Here is a 14,942-nt window from a genome sequence, read left to right as displayed (position 1 = left end):
TATTGTATGTTCTCTTAGTTTCTCATCATAGTATGTTCTTTCTGTTTCTCATAATAGTAAGTTTGTATTGACTCATGAATGAACTGACTCTTGTATGTTTCATTGTACTAGAAATAGTGAGTAGTTACTTCCAAAACTATACCTATTATAGTTTACTAGTAATGTTGTTTGTATGAATGAACATGTTTGTACGCCTTTGCTACCCAAAGGTATTGAATTGAATGTAGAACTTTAATAACTATATACATACACATAATATATAACTAAGATTCAAACGACCTTCGTACAAACAACCTACACCCTAAGTCCACAACGAAACAAGAAACATGAAATAAGGCGAGTTATTAGTCCTAAGTCCTTTCAGTCCTACTTATATAACTATATCTATATAGACATGATTTTGACAATATATAAGTTTGAAAGAGTTTAATAAGGAGTTTTGCATATAAAAGAGTTTTTAAAACGATTTGAAGCAGTTTGTTTGATAACACAATTTAAAGTATAGTAAATCCGTATGTTTGATAGTTACTAATCACATGTGATTGAGATAATAAAATGTAAGTAAAGGGGTATGAACTCACCTGCAGTGAGTGATATGAATGAAAGATCGGTTTATAGGATGTTAAGTGTCAAGTGAATACTTGAGCACAACGAATCCTAATAAACATATAATGATACATATATGTATATAATTAGTGTTTACACAACTAATCATGTAAGAGAAAACACCTTAGGGACTAGGATACACTTGAATGGAAGGGTATAAATCACAAATGGTTGTGTATAAGGGGAGTTTACGGCCACACTTGGTGTTTGCGGCCAAGTGTTCACGGCCCTTCATGTTTACTGCCAAGGTGTTCACAGCCACATGAGTTTACGGCCGTAAACTGATGATGTTATGTGCCAAAAGGTGTTTTAAGGTCTTACAATCAACAACGAAGCGTTCTAGACTCAACCCCAAAACTTAGGAAGTTTATGGCCAACAAATGCACCCTTAACAAGGGTTTACGGCCAAGGGAGATGCTCATGGCCATAAACTCTCATTGATCTAGTGAAATGGTTGTTTTCAAAGTGCTAATCAAGTGTTTTAACTAGATAAAAAGTATAGGGAAGTGATACTTACAATATGGAAGCAAAAGGAGTTCATTTCGGCCTAAAACACTAGTATGCGTTCTTGGTGTTCTTAGTGATCTTGAAGATCTAACCAAAAAGTTGAAATTAATGATTGAAATCAAAGGGTGATGCTAGTTAATGAGATGTATCAAATAATCAAAGGATGAAACACTTACATTTTTGAAGAATAAAATGAATATCCTTATGATACTTGAGAGAGAAATCGAGGTCCTTGACTTGAAATGGTGAAGAATGAGGCAAAAGTGAAGAAGTATCATCCTTAAGGCCATGATTTTATGGCTACCACGATTTTACGGCCACTATGAGTTTACGGCCGTAAACTAATATGGTGTGGCCGTAAACTCCTCATGAAGGATTTTATGGCTCGATTGTTTGTTTAGAACCTCAACAGACACTTCCTATCACTCATTCCTTGGATGTACTAGGCTCAGAATGCTCAAACAAACTCTAAACAGTGCTAAAAGATATTAGAAACAAGTCTGACTTTGAATGAGTTGAATAGTTGTAGAAGATAGAAATTTCGAGTTGTCACATCATCCCCCCGTTAGAGAGAATTTTATCCCGAAATTAGAATTTAAGCAATTAAGTAGTTAAAAATAACTAAGTAAAAATATGAGGATATTTCAATTTCACTTGATCCTCACGCTCCCAAGTGAATTCAGGTCCTCGCTTGGCATTCCAGCAAACCTTCACTATCGGGATAGTACTTTTCTTCGTTTGCTTGACCTCTCGGTCCATGATCTCTACTAGTTCTTCCACGAAATTGACGCTCTCGTTAATCTCGATCTTGTTGAGTGGGATTACAAGAGTCTCATCGGACAGACACTTTTCAAGTTCGATACGTGGAAAGTAGAATGTACGTTACTGAGTTCGAGAGGTAGATTGAGTTTGTAAGCTACAGGGCTGATTTTAGCGACAATCTCGAAAAGCCCTACGTATCTTGGATTTAGTTTTCCATGCTTTCTGAAGCGTATCAATCCCTTCCAGGGTGAGACCTTCAATAGAACACGGTCGCCCACCTGGAATTCCAATGGTTTCCTACTCTCGTCTGTGTAGCTTTTCTGTCGGTCTCTAGAGGCTTTCAATCGTTCACAAATCTGAATAATCTTCTCTGTCGTTTCCCGAATAATTTATGGACCTGTGAGAGTGTTGTCAGGAACTCGTCCTTTAGCTAACTATGTGTTGCCCACCTCAGCCCAACACAGAGGGGATCTACACTTACAACCATAGAGGCCTTCAAATGGAGCAACCTTTACGCTCATGTGATAACTGTTGTTGTAGGAAAACTCAACAAGGGGTAAATGAGTATCCCATGCATTCCCAAAGCCTATCAAGTAGGCTCGCAACATATCTTCCAAAGTTTGAATAGTCCTTTCACCTTGTCTATCGGTTTGCGGATGGTAGGTTGTACTAATGTCCAACCTAGTTCCTAGGGAACTTTGTAGTGACTGCCAAAACCTTGAAGTGAATCTACTATCTCTATATAAGATAATGGATATGGGGACACCGTGCAGTTGTACTATCTCCCTAATGTATGTTCTTGTTAGTTTTTCCATCTTGTTAGTCTCTTTGATAGGCAGGAAGTGTGCGGACTTTGTTAGCCTATCTACGTTCACCTATATGGTATCGAGACCACCCGTTGTCTTGGACAACTTGGTTATGAAGTCCATCGTGTTCTGCTCCCACTTCCATTCAGGTATATCTGGTTGTTGAAGTAAACCTGATGGTTTCTGGTATTTGACCTTAACCTTGGCGCAAGTATGGCATTTACTCACAAAGGTAGCAATGACTTAGGGGCTTACATGTACGAACTTAGAACACCAAAAACTTGTGAATTGGGGAGTAAATATGAGTTTATGGCCCAAGATCATGCTTGGACTGTAAACCCTCCTTCATGGGTCGTAAACACCATTTAAGGTGTTAAAATGCCCCTTAAACACCTCCTATGGCTTGGAATAATGTCTAGAACCAACCACCATTGCATTAGGGACCTTAAAGTTGAAAGAAACCACATCCTTAGGAGATTACGGCCGTAAACCCCCCAAGGAATGGTTCTGTGGCCGTAAACTCCTCTAAAGTGGTCAAATGGTACCCTAACTTCTTTCCATGACTTGTACTTTGGACTAGAATCATTTGTGCTTAACTTAGGATCACCAAAACACAAAAGGAAAGGGTATGTAAGAGTTTACGGCCCTAAACTCCTTGTCTGTAAACTCCCCTTAATGGTCTATTTGATGGTTTAATCACTTCCATTGCCTTAGAACTGAACCTAGCCTAATTCCACTAATGTTGTAAGACCTTTAAGCATCCAAGAGCACACCACCCATGAGTTTACGGCCGTAAACTCATGGGGATATGGTCATTGGGCCGAAAAATCCCTTAGGAGTTGACTCTTGAAGAGCAAACTCCATATCTAGGCCTTAAACCTCCTTAGATGCAACCCGGATCACTCCTAACACTTGAGATAAAGTGTTTTCACGCCTCAGAGTGTATTGTCTTACTTGATTGGTAGTTCAAAGTCTAATTAGATACAATTATGTATCTCTTCATATTACATAGGAACCTCGCGTGTATTCAAGCCACGAACTGACACTTAGCATCCTAACCGGCACATTTCTCGTCTGGTGAGTTCATACCCCTACACCTTTTTCCGTGTTTTTCAATGTTTTCAGGGGAGAATACAAGCAAAAGTACAAGGAAATCTTGTACTCCAACTTATTATTTCATTTGAAATGTTTCATATTCTGTATGCTTTTAACACTGGAAACTGTATTAACCAACCGCTTAACTTGCAAAGTTAATTTACAAACTATTTGTGAAACTCATTATAAAATGCTATATTTTATATTTACAGTCGATTTTCCACATCATTACTGTTAAAAGCATGAACCTTAAAACTTTAATCACGTCCTTGATAACACTCCCCCTAGTTACGTGAGTGAAGGACCAATAACAATAAACTTAGAACTTTAATCACGTCCTTGATAACACTCCCCTTATTTATGAGAGTGAAGGACCAGTAAAACAGAATTTTCAGTGTTATTATTTTTAATTCATTAATATTAAGATTAGAGACACGTCCTTTGTAACACTCCCCTAGTTACGAGAGTGTAGGACTACCCCTGTAACCAGAATCTCCTGAAGGGAGAATGTGACTTGAGTATATAGATTTATACGGGATTGACTACCCCACACCTGGCTGCTAGCTACAAATCGGACCGAACGGTCCACAGGTGAAAAAAGTCATAAAACGATATTGGCCCCGTTATGAGCCTTATCTAGTTTATTGTATGGTTATGGAACTCGTACTTAGATTATGAAAACTATTCTACTTACTTATTAGTTTTATATACGTGTTAAAACTAATGTACTTTTTAAGGATAACCAAGCTTTTAGAATACTTCATTAACGCTACAAGTATGGTAGATACTTGTACACTTCATTCAGAATCGATAACCAACCACAAACTTTTAAAGAAAATAAGGGTTTTTTCCTGGGATAACTTAACTGTTCTTAACCAGACTGTGTAACCAATGGATAATTAAAATTCTCTTATAAGAAAATATGAGATTTTCTTGGACAACAACTTTTTCAGAATACCAAAGGAAACTTGTTCTTTTACAGAAACAAACTGCTTGTATTCTCAAGTCAACGTTAAGACAGGTACCCCACGTTCTTTTGGAGAAGACGGAGAATTTTAGCAGTCTCGTCTTTACTTTTGTTCATTTTGGATGTATATATATATATATATATATATATATATATATATATATATAAACATGTACAACTTTGTTTTCAAACAAATGTAAATATTCCTATGTAATGTAATGTTTTGTGTTTACCATTCATACTATGTACATTGGTTGTGATAATTTACATGATGTCATCCACCCTGGAACGTTTCCGCCATTGGTTTCGGGGTGTGAAAGATTGGTATCAGAGCCCTTGTTTATAGTGAACTAAGTATATCGAACCTTACATGATATATAACTATAAACATTAAGGGGCCGAAGTGCTCTGAACTAAAAGTATACTTTAAAATATAAGTCTTTTTCAAAAGTATACGAGAATACCTAAATGCTAGAAACTGTAACCACGAGTAGAACAAAACATAAGTAATTGGGTTATGTACGCTGAGGTTAAACCTGGGCAGTTATGTAGTCGTGTCTAGGGTCAATATAGCCTAATCAACTATATTCATTTGAGACACGACAACATGTACTTGGGAGTGACTGTGGTGTGCAACATGCCTAAAACTTACCTAATATCCAAACAATGAGTTAACGTCTCAACGAAACATAAAATACTACGGGAGTATTTTCTAGAGCCAACTTCGTTATAGAAATCCTTGTTCGATTATTGCTACTCATTCTTTCCATAGCAATAGTTTATCTGCTTTGATAACTCTTTCCTATTTGATCGCTTAGTAGAACACTATATGTGCCGTAATGAGATATCTCTTGTTATATATCCCTTGATTCTATCTAGAGGACTTACCATCCTCTCTTTCCAGATCATTTTAGATCAAGATGCCTCCAAAGAAAAGCCCAGTTCAAAGAACAACAATCCTCCTCCACCACTACCTCCCTCTCCATTTGATCCCGCCATGTTCCAAGCAGCTGTTACTGCTGTTGTGGCTGCTGCCATGTCACAAATGAAACCGCGGTGGTTCAAGCGGGCCAGGAGGTGGTACTCAGCCTCAAAACTAGGAAGGTAATCAGGGACACCGGAAGGAGTGTTCCTACAAAGACTTTATGAATGAGAAAACCACACCCTTCAATGGCACTTGAGGTGTCATTGCGCTAACTTGATGGTTTGAGAAAATCGAATCTATTTTCGAAATCTGTTGTCACACCCCCGAACCAGACGGCGGAAACATCCGAGGGCTGTCGTGACTTAATTTAATACCATAACATTGAATATATATGAAACATAACATCGTTCATCACCATGCATTAATATAGTACAACTGGTAGAGTTTACAATGAGTACATTGTTTTAATATTACATTCCCAAAAATAAATTGTTCGATCATAGATAAACAAACTGCAAGCCATCACTGAATACATTTCCTTCGGTTTACTTGTTACCTGAGAATACAAGTATTTTGAAAAACGTCAACATATGAAATGTTAGTGAGTTCATAAGCGGTATTTGAAAAAGCAACGTTTTGTATTTTTTTGAAAACTACTAGAAAATTCGATATTTTCTGAAAAGAGTTTATGAAAAAGTTTGTGAAGATCCATAAGTATGCTTGTTTGTTTCTATAGTTGTAAAAAGTGTTCATTAAACTTGTATACATTTCGAAACTGTATGTATAAAAAAAATACCCTAGGAAAACCCGATGTTTACCTAACACTTTGAATTCCATGTAGTTGTTGTACCATCGCGGCATGTGAAGTCATTAATTCCCGGCGACGTCAGATTATTGCGCATGGTGAACTATTATAAACACGCGTTACACAAACGACCAGCTTACAATTATACTAACGATCCCGTAGGCGTCGTTCGTACTATTCACGTAACCCAACCGTCCTGACTTCGTGTAGCCCCACGACCGAGGAGAAGAGAGGGAACGAAGATCTCAATAATCCCATTAGTCGGTCGAGGCTATAGTGAATGCGAAGAACCCTTGGCCCAACTCGCATTTGGTAAACTCTCGACTTTAATAGCAGTACCTAAGGACCCTTGGGGACCAATAGTATAAAAGCCATTGGAAATCCTTTTACCCTGTGTTGGATCATGTAAGACCCAACAACTCGTAGGGTTGAAGTCTTCGGGCCTAAAGATCAGGTCATTGGTCTAGCTAGGCCCAACAAACAAGATTTTACACTTTGGGGTCCAAAGATGGTGCGTCGACGTCTATGCACTCTCACGTGTGTATTGAATTCCTGAATATTACTTGTATGAATCGAGTGATCGTCGTGTTAGTAGTTTTGGGTTTGTTATTGATTCGGTCTTCGAGACCGAATCAATTCGTTTGATAACGATTTTTAGTATTGTTGTGTACTGAAATTCGTCGATAGTCGTAGTGCCATTATTTGATCATAACGGATGTATTGAATTAACATTGAAAATTTGCTGTTTACAACTCCTCTTTGTTTGGTAAATTTACTTTTTCAACCCTTGGAATAAATAAATTTCCGGTTTAGTCCTTAAACCATTTTTCTTGTCATTTCAACACCAAAACTTATTGGAATTGACATTTTTCAGCATATTCTTAGTTGAAAACAGCTTTAGTCCCTGAAAATGCAGTTTTCTCGGTTGTAGCCCCTCTTTTTCGCAAGTTTTACATTTTTGGCCCAAATTGGAAAAAATTTACAACTTTGGTCCTCTTTAATTATGAAAAGCATTTTTAACCCTTGAAAACGACTTAGAACACTAATAGTCCATTGTTTTACAGAAAAACACAGTTTCAACCCCTCAAAACAGAAAATTTCGCATATTGGGCCCTATTGGGCCGAAAATGTCATTTTTAGCCCATTAAACTTGAAATTTATATTTTTAATCCTCCAAAAGAGTATATTTGCAGAAAATACAATATTGAAACTGTTTTGACTCATCTCAGCCATCAGAATTCGTAATATGTCATTTTGGGCCCTTTAACTTTATATTTTTAACATTTTATGTCCGAAAATTGAGTTTTTAGCCCAAAGAAGATGTTATTAAGCCACTTAGCCAGTTTTCTTGGAATAATTTGTATGTAGAAATATATTTGATGCTAGTATCATTTAATCATAAGGTATATCTCCATTTTTAGGGGCTTATGGTTAGATCCAACATCATAAACACAAAAAAAAAACACACATATAAGCATAGAAATCATACAAGGCATACAAAACACATATAGATCTACACTTTCACTTGTATTCCCCCCTCCCCCCTCCCCCCCCCCCCCCCACAAAACTTATAAAACCGAAAGATAGGGAGTATGAAGCTCAACTTTGGATGTAGTTTCGGTTTTGGAAGAGAAATGGAAAGGAAATAGGATGATTTTCGGCCTAAGCAACCTTTTCTTGATGATCTCGAGTTTGAGAGAGGTTCTAAGACACAAGATTATGATTTCATATGAGTTAAGAAGAGATTTTTGGGCATAAGAAGAAGTCTAAAGTGTGGATCCAAGTTTCAACTTACCTAGATGATGATCTTTTGTGGAAGAACTCCCTTGATTACCTCTTAGATCTCGAAAATTTGGAGAGAGTTGGAGAGAGTTCCTTGAGAGAAAAGATGAGTGAAAGTGTTTGTGTGTGTGTTTGTTATTCGGCCGAGAGGGGGAGAGAGATAAGAAGAGAATGACTTGACAAGATAGATGCTTGGAAGTATGAGTTGCATGCATGGAGATCCATCAAATAAAAGTGAGGTGGCAATCCAAAGTCAACTTCTCCTTTTCCTTGGGCTTGGGCCGAGAATGGAGAGGGAAGAAAGGATCTTTGGGCTTTTTGCCCCTGAGCCCAATATTAGAGTTAGTTTGGGTGATCATTGGCCTTTTAAGATAAAATTGTGATTTTTATGCTTTATTAAGCTAGCTTAGGTTAATCATGGATCAAAGCTTTTAATTCATTTCATTTTAGGCCCAATATGGCCCAAAAGGTTGAAATAAATGTATGTGGGTCCAATTAGAGCCCATTTAGGGTTCTAAGCCCATGATAGTCAAATTGGAAGCTTATTGATCCATAGAGTCCAATAAGGAAGTCCTAGTCCAAAATGGACCTAATCAAGAACTTCTAGGGTTTCCAATTGCTTGATGTAGTGAATTGAGGTTTATTTTTTCCATTGAGTAAGCATCATACATGCTCTTGAGTTTTTGGTTCAATGTTTTACATAAGTATAGTGATTACAAGACACAAAATTTCTAGTTGTGACATCTGTGCCTGCTCTGAAATTGATAAGGTGAAGTTCGCCGCTTGCACTTTCACCGATAAAGCCCTGATTGGTGGAACTGCTGAGTCAAATCCTTAACCCTACCTATAGCCAATGCTATGGGTTGGGAGAACATGAAAGAGCTTCTACTTGCAGAATACTACCCACGAGGTGAAATGAAGAAGTTGGAGGACGAACTCTGGAATCTAAAGATGAAGGGTTCCAATATCGATGCTTACACTTCCAGATTTGACGACTTGGCGCTTCTCTGTCCGGGAATGGTTACCCCGGAAAGCAAAAAGATTGAAAGATTCATTTGGGGGCTGACCCAGCCGACCAAAGGAAATGTTTTGGCTGCGAAGCCAGACACCTACGACAGCGCCAAATGCCTAGCGCAAACTCTAATTGACCATAGTGACGATCTCGAGGAAGGGACCACCGCTCCTGAACCTGCTAAAGGGAGCAATGATAATAGGAAGAAATCCTGGAGCAAACGAAAGAGTCAGAGTTCGCAAGGATCTTCCAAGAAGAAGCAAAATGTGGCAGTCTACGCTGCTACAACCCCCGTTACTGTTTCTACCGTCGCTTCTACAGCTCAAGCACCTACCAGTAGGTACGTTGGTACCCTCCCAAGGTGCAACAAGTGCAACTACCATCATCTCACTTCCAGCCTGTGACATCCCAGAATTTAGGTCAAAGACTATGAACGGTCAAGTTCACAATATGTCTTTTGATAATTTGACTCATTGAGTTTTATTGAAACTAAATAAAATAAATGAGTTATTTCATCTATTACAAAATAGTAAATAATATCTTGCATCCAATCATGTAATCTATCAAACAAATCAAACAACCCAACACTCGATAATTTCGTGAACGACTATATGTATATATGTATACTTGGGTATGGACGCGTGTCCGGATCGGTTACATGTGGTTGGTTAAATTTTCAAAAATATATAGTATATATGTTGTATTTTTAATTAACCAACTGATGTTTAACAAATTAATAAATGTTATATTCCTAATATATGAGTTCAAATTTATATATGTGTTATTTACTCTTGCAAATACCCATAAACATGTTTGATGTATGATTGTATTTATATACGAAAACTTAAATACATGAAAACATAAGATTATGTATTGTGTATAACTTCAAAAGATCAAATACATTATGTAAATTCATACACAAATACATATATAATTAAATCCATACACAAATATTAAATACAAAGACAAATAAATAAATCAAATAAATGAATAAATAAATAAATACAAATAACTAAATAAATAAAGACAAACTATTAGATTTCCATAGATTTCCTATTATATTTCTGTTTTGAAACAAACTACAAACAAAATTAATTTTTAAAATCAATCTACACAAAGAAAAAGAAATTATGAGTTGTCATCATAAGTCACCTACTCACTCACGTGTTCAGCTTCTTGTTCTGAACATCAAAAAGAAATAAGTAAATTGAAGATGATTTGCACAATTACTTTAACCCAAAATGACACTCAAACCAATTCTATACACAAAAGAATATCCAATACTACACTTAAACTCAAAGAAAACGTGACTCCCTTTCAAACTGACGGTGAACAACCCTCTAAGCCTTCTTCTTCAAATCATCATCCGGCCAAGGAACACAAGAACATTCTTGTTCGTGACTTCATGTATACCTGCAGACAAATACAACCACTCATTGTTAATGTTTCATTTTCTTCATGTCAATTTCAAGCAACCAAAACACCAACCTAAATCTAGTAATTTATACTTATCCATTTTTGTTGAAAATCAAAGCCAATCAACACACCAACATCTTCAGATCAGTATCTCCTTCACTTCCCAATCAAAAATCAAACACAAACACTTTCCCACTTGTCACACCCCCAAACCTGAACGGCGGAAACATTCGGGGGCAGAGGACGTCATATTCAGTATCATAACAATTCATAGAAAGGAAAGTACACACCACCATACATATATAATGGTTTTAAAATGTTTACATAATTGTATTCATTACATGTTCAAAAGATAAAATACATAAACATCTTTCAAAAGAAGTAATTAACGCCAACGCGTTAATCCCAAAAGTTGATTTCCAAACCTGCTTAGCGGTTCCCTGAGAATACAAGTTATTTCAAAGAGAAAGTGTCAACAATTAAGTTGGTGAGTTCGTAAGTGGTTTAGAAAAATTGAATGCCATTCCAAAATGGGTGTATGTTTTCCAAGAAAATCCCTTATTTTCTTATAAAAGTATGAAATGCATGAGAGTATTTGTGTTTGAAAAATGCAGATAGTTGAACCAAGAAAATCCCTTATTTTCCTAATAGTTGTTTAATGTCCAAGACTAAAAATTGGAAGCAAGCCACATGCTTTTAATCATAGATCTATATAATAAACCTATCAGAGGATTTCCGTTTTTTAGATAAAGAATAGTTTTAATAACTACTCGTTCATCAATCAGAAGTACTATAATAATTGTGTATCCGATGAGTTTTATAACCATACTAAACATAATATGCCTGTAGCGACGTTCTTCAGGTGTCGTAGCGTTATGACAACTGTCACCCCAAAGGATGGACTGTAGCTAACGGTCAGGGCGCGGGATTATGACTTCCCGTTAGATCTATACACATTTGACACGTTCTCCTAACGGGAGACTCTGGTTATAGACAAGACTTGCAGCATTACTTTCTAATAAGAAAGTAGTATTTGAAGATATACACGTCTCATGGATTCTTAACTAAGTCTGTATTAAAGTGATACTTTTGTATGCAAAGTTTATCCTTTTTCACAAGGTTTGACAAAGCATAAATCATAAGTTTTTAGAATGTATAAAAAGACTTAGCGACAAAAATGTACTTTGAAATCACTATATACTTTGTATAAGTCTAATGCACGCAAAGTAGGACAAGAGTTTTCCATAGTAGTAATGAATTCCAAGTGATTTATTCGATAAAACAAGTGAAGTGAAACTTTATAAAATACACGATAATAACCGTATGTTTACTTGTATTCCCCCCCCCCCCCTAAAAGAGTATAAAAGCATTTAAAATGTATTTAAAGTGTGTTTGAAAGGGGTATGAACTCACTTGATAGTTTGAAGAAGGTGTGACGAAAATCAAGCGGAACTTTGGCTTGAAAAAGTGGATTTTCTCGGGAGTAAAATCGACCTTTGGGACTTGCACAAAATGACCAGGGCTTCGGGGTAGTGCGAGCACAGAAAACGAGGTAAAACGCAAGAAAAGTGAGAGAGAATGAGCAATTTTTTCGGGAACCCTCGTATCCCTTTTATAGGAGGCTGGAACCACCTCAGTACGCGGGGCATACGTTCGTACACGTGGCATACGCGTACGTCATGCATGACTGAGTCCTCGACTGCCTCGGACTTCGGATGGGATGGGGGGTAGGCTCGCATAGGGGCGATGTGGACGATCCGAGGCCAAGGCCTTGAGTACGCTGGGTGTACTCGTGTACGCAGGGCATACTTGCGTGACTCAGACTTCGGATAATACCGAAGTTTTCAATAAAAATATATATTAATTATTTATCAAACTTTAAAAATTCATAACTTTTTCATACGATGTCTGATTTGAGCGTTCTTTTTATGCACGTTTGTAGTTTAACGATATCTATGACTTTCATTTAGACACCTAAGGTCAAAAAGTGTTTTATTGAAATTTTGCGTTTTTACGTAACTTCGTATCGCTGGTTTTGTCGGAAAAATTAGAATGGTCATAACTTGTTCGTTATAACTCGGATTTTTGTGTTATTTATATGCTTGGAAACCTTAAGACGATATTTACTACATAGCGTACTCCAAACAGAGCTTTGGAATACTTCATTTTTCGATGATATTCTAATCCCTTTTTCAAAGAGGTTACAAGACTCGATCTTTAATGACCTGAAATAACGGGTTGTTACATCATCCCCCCGTTAGAGGTAATTTCGTCCCGAAATTTTTAATACAAAAGAAAAGTTTTAGGGGTTGAGGAAGAGGTGTGGATACTTCTGTTGCATTTGATCTTCTCGTTCCCACGTGAACTCAGGTCCCCTCTTAGCATTCCATCGGACCTTTACTATTGGAATGCGGCTCTGTTTAGTTCGTTTAACTTCCCTATCCATGATCTCGACAGGTTCTTCCACAAAGTTAAGATTTTCATTTAGTTTGATTTCATCGAGTGGAATTACAAGTGTTTCGTCGGACAAACACTTCTTCAGGTTCGATACGTGGAATACTGGATGTACTTTGTTAAGCTCGATTGGAAGTCGGAGTTTGTAGGCCACTGGACCAACTCTTGAAATGATTTCGAAAGGTCCAATGTACCTAGGATTTAGCTTCCCACGTTTTCCAAAGCGTATCATGCCCTTCCAGGGTGAGACCTTCAGTAGTACATGATCGCCAATCTGAAATTCCAAGGGTTTACGCCTTTTGTCGGCATAGCTCTTTTGCCTATCCCTTGAGGATTTCAGCCGTTCTCGTATTTGCACGATCTTTTCAGTAGTTTCTCTGATGATCTCCGGACCAGTGAGGGTGCTATCAGGGACTAGACCTTTTGCTAATTGTGTGTCGCCCACTTCCGTCCAGCACAAAGGTGATCTGCACTTACGGCCGTAAAGGGCTTCAAATGGAGCAGTCTTGATACTAGTATGATAACTATTGTTATAAGAGAACTCGACCAAAGGTAAGTGAACATCCCATGCCTTACCAAAGTCAATTACACATGCTCGCAACATGTCTTCCAAGGTTTGGATCGTCCTCTCACTTTGTCCGTCGGTTTGGGGGTGATAGGTTGTACTCATGTCCAATCTTGTTCCCATGGATTTTTGCAATGATTGCCAGAATCTGGAAGTGAATCTGCTGTCTCTGTCCAAGATGATAGACATTGGCACTCCATGGAGTCGTACGATCTCTCAGATGTAGGTTCTCGATAGCTTTTCCATTTTATCAGTTTCCTTGATCGGTAAGACATGAGCGGACTTGGTTAATCTATCAACGATTACCCAAATAGTATCTTGGCCACCCTGAGTTTTGAGCAGTTTCGTGATGAAGTCCATGGAAATCTGCTCCCATTTCCACTCAGGTATTTCAGGTTGTTGGAGTAGTCCTGAGGGTTTCTGGTGTTCTATTTTTATCTTGGCGCAAGTCAAACACTTGCTCACATAGGTAGCAATCTCCGCTTTCATGTTTGGCCACCAGTAGAGTTGCTTGAGATCTTGATACATCTTGTCTGACCCGGGGTGTACGGAGTATGGAGTCTCGTGCGCCTCGCTCATAACTACCTCTCGGAATCCACCAAACTTGGGTGTCCATATTCGGTTCATGAGGTAGCGTGCTCTGTCACTCTTGATTTCTAAGTTCTTGTGCATTCCCCTAAGGGTCTCACCTGTCACGTTTTCGGGTTTCAAGGCCTCTATTTGAGCTTCCTTGACTTGTGCTGACAGGTGCGAATGGATCGACATGGCTAATGACTTCACTCTTCGGCCAGAGTACTCCTTACGACTAAGAGCATCTGCCACGATGTTTGCCTTTCCTAGATGATAGCGAATCTCACATTCGTAGTCGTTGAGCAATTTGACCCAACGTCGCTGTCTCATGTTCAACTCCTTCTGGTCGAAGATGTGTTGGAGGCTCTTGTGGTCTGTAAAGATAGTGCACTTGGTACCGTATAGGTAGTGTCTCCAGATTTTAAGAGCGAAGACCACCGCCCCAAGTTCTAAGTCATGAGTGGTGTAGTTGACCTAATGCGTTTTCAATTGTCGTGAGGCATATGCAATAACCTTTCCCCTCTGCATTAGCACACAGCCCAACCCTTGCTTCGAAGCCTCACAATACACCACAAAATCTTTGGTCCCTTCTGAAGAGAAAGGATGGGCGCACTGCAAAGGGCCTGTTTCAAAGTTTGAAATGCAGCATCTTGCTTTTCTCCCCAATTGT

This window comes from Lactuca saligna, chromosome 7 (genome assembly GCF_052625555.1).
Source record: "Lactuca saligna cultivar CGN05327 chromosome 7, ASM5262555v1, whole genome shotgun sequence".
NCBI classification, from domain to species: Eukaryota; Viridiplantae; Streptophyta; class Magnoliopsida; order Asterales; family Asteraceae; genus Lactuca; species Lactuca saligna.
Note: the sequence above shows the minus strand (reverse complement) of the source record.